The sequence below is a fragment of the Gavialis gangeticus genome, unplaced genomic scaffold (genome assembly GCF_001723915.1).
Source record: "Gavialis gangeticus isolate Ggan-Ray unplaced genomic scaffold, GavGan_comp1, whole genome shotgun sequence".
In the NCBI taxonomy this organism is placed as follows: Eukaryota; Metazoa; Chordata; order Crocodylia; family Gavialidae; genus Gavialis; species Gavialis gangeticus.
In genome coordinates this window covers 185,414,343-185,417,379 of record NW_017729022.1, presented here as the reverse complement: position 1 = coordinate 185,417,379, position 3,037 = coordinate 185,414,343, and positions in this window count along the sequence as shown.

Genomic DNA, 3,037 nt, shown 5'->3' with positions numbered 1-3,037 from the left:
CCCCAAACAAACCAGGATAAATACCAAGGGCCAGATCCAGAAGAAAAAGTGAGAGAAAGCTTGACTCTGAAGCTTAATAGTTAGAGGACTCAGCTAGGAAGGGTCACTCTTGGATTCTAGTCCTTGCCTACTTCTCTCTGGACTGTTTATTCATTAAATATTAAATAATCATGGGATAAATACTAGGAATCATTCTGAAAGCAGGGACTGAAGCTCAGGATTTTCCCCTCCCAGGTTTCTTTAGTTTAGTTTTCCATTTCCAATGGAAAAAAAAGCATGCAGCAACTTTCATTATTCCTGTCAGTTATCATTTATTTCTCCAGTCCCATAATGGCCTGTGTCTCCCCGGATGCACCACAGAGCTGCGTTTCCACAAGAGTGCCATATTGTTCAGACAACGGGAGCGCTTTGATGCAGAGATGGTGTCCAGTTTGCAAATGTTGCAGAAATTCAGAAATCCTAACTATTTTAATTTAGGTTGAATCTTTTCTGAAATGAAATATTTGGCTTCAGTATTCTTGAGGGAAAATAGTAAAAACAAAAACTAAAAAAATGGCAAAATCTAAAATTTCCCATGGATATTGTTGATTTTGTGTTAACTGCACTTTTCACTGAAAAAGTATTTTGATGGAAAATTTGGAACCACCCAACCCTTGGTACAACATAGTCAAGTCTAATGGCTAGAGGAACAATGTTACCGGTGGGCACTGGAAAGGAAAGAAAGCAATTTTCATTTCTGTAATTGTCTCTATGCTGTGCAAAAATGAATAGTTATCAATCCATTATCATTGATACTACTTCAGAGTAAAGTTATTAGTTGTGTAGCTACGTTGTTAATTAATTTTATTTTCATCATTTTGCTTTTTTTATTTTTTAGACTTAATAAGCAATATGCAGTTAGTTTGAAGGTGCAATATCCAATAAGAGAGCAAGAGTAAAGATTACTGATGGAAGACTAGCAGAAAGGGGTCTGGAGGAGAAAGGATTTGAAGAAAAAGGAATGGGTGTGAAAGGTACACTGAATCAGGGACAAGTCTTAGGAGGCAGCAGAAGAAAGGGCACAGAGTTGTTTATGAAAGTTGGAGGCCAGCATGCTTTACAGCTCATGGAGTTAGCAGAGTATAACATGGCAGAGGTGGGAAGAGAGAACAGGGACATGAGCATCACTGTAATTGAGGCAGAAGTGGACAGGGCTTTATAGGTGAAGAGAAGGAGTCAAAAGCTAACACAGACATTCCGGGGGGAATGCAATATAGTTGAAACTCGCAAATAAAGTGATTTTAGCTGCACTGTGCGCCATGGGCTTTCAGGGAGTGATGCAGATATTGGGGAAACCAGACTACCAGAGGTTTAAGTAAAGAAAGCAAGAGATAACCAGAGTCTGAAGCAGGAAAAAACCTTATATCTGAGCAAATATGAACTAATTAAAGGGGCAGCTAATTAAATATTACATACAAAGGCCAAATTATGTGCTTAATGACACTAGTATAATTCCAGGCTGGTACCAGCCTAACTAAGAGCAGTTTTTGGCATATTATGGGTATAAATAGCGGCAGGAAACAGTAAAAGCGTTAACTGCTCAAATGTGTTAATGAGCTTGGATTTGAATAAAGACTCTCGGGAAGAGAAAGGGATATCACACAAATTTATACACAAGTAACAATTAGTTTTTGAACTCAAGAGCAATAAAGTTGTGACAGAGGTAACAGACAATTCTGGATTCCTGTAAGCATACAGGAGACTGGCTGTGCCTTTAATTGTAAGAGCAACATCAAAAGGGTCCTTTCTAGTAACGGACTTATTACTCAGAGCAACACACATTGTACATGCTGTTGTAAATTGAATAAGCTGGCACAGTTATCTTTTAGGTTTATAGCTGCAGTAGCAAATCAGACATGAATTTTACTAGGCTTTGCAAATTTCCCTTCAGTTCTGGAAGCTATAAATTTTACTGTAGATATTTGGCTCCATCTCCAAATATCTTTACAGAGTTTAAAAAAAAATTAATTCCTTAAATAGTCAATTAATGTGTGATTCATGCTGTTATAAAGAGATATGGCAGCAACAGCTCTAGGATCAATCAAGTAAAGGTATTTTATTTAGGAGCAATTTGAAAATCTTATTTTTTAATTAAAGGCTTCTTAATTTGTATTATATTTAAAATGTCTCCGTTATTTTTATTATTAAATGACTTCCTTATAATAATCTATTATATTGAATCATGTAAAGTAATTTTAATAAAAAAAAGCCTAGAAGATAAATAGCTAAAGTGACGGAGAGTTTACAGATGCTAATATGGAATAGGCAACGGTACTGCAAGAGAATGGTATATTAAAATGCATGTTCATCGTATTTGAAAAATGCAATGCAAAGAGCCAGATCAGGTTTCTTGGTGTGCAAAAGTGCTGGCTGTAAGTAATACTTAACTCTGTGACACAGTACCCACAGGTAATGGAATCAGGCTAGGGTGAGGGAAAATGTGGGCTGGTAGCTAGTAGGCCTGTGCGAAGTGTCTAGTATTCACTTCAGATTCAGATTTGGCGATTCAGGGGACAGTGATTCAATTTGGTGATTCGAAACACTGTCGTGAATCGATTTGGCTGAATCTGATTTGAAGATTCAGCTGCTGCCAAATCTCCAAATCACATAAGCCCATCCCCCACCCATTCTCCCAGCCCTGGCAATGGCTGCCCCACCCACCCCAGCACCCAGCCCTTTGAAAAAAAAACCCTCACTAACCAGGTGCTACCAGGCAGGGGGTGATGCCCACTGCCCCATGCTGCATGTGAGGCTCTGTCTGAGCTCCCAGACAGTAGGGGGCACCCTAGTGTCCTAGGCCCCACGCATGGCTGCCTACCCACCCCAGCTATGGGTCTTTAAGGAAAAAAAAAACCCTTCGAACTCACCAGTTCCTGCCTACTGGGAGACGATCCCTGCTGTCCCCCACTGCCCCGTGGGGCTCTGCATGAGCCCCCCGAAACCCTGAGTCCACTGCAAGAACCAGTGAGTGCATGTTTTTTTCATTTTTTTTCTTAAA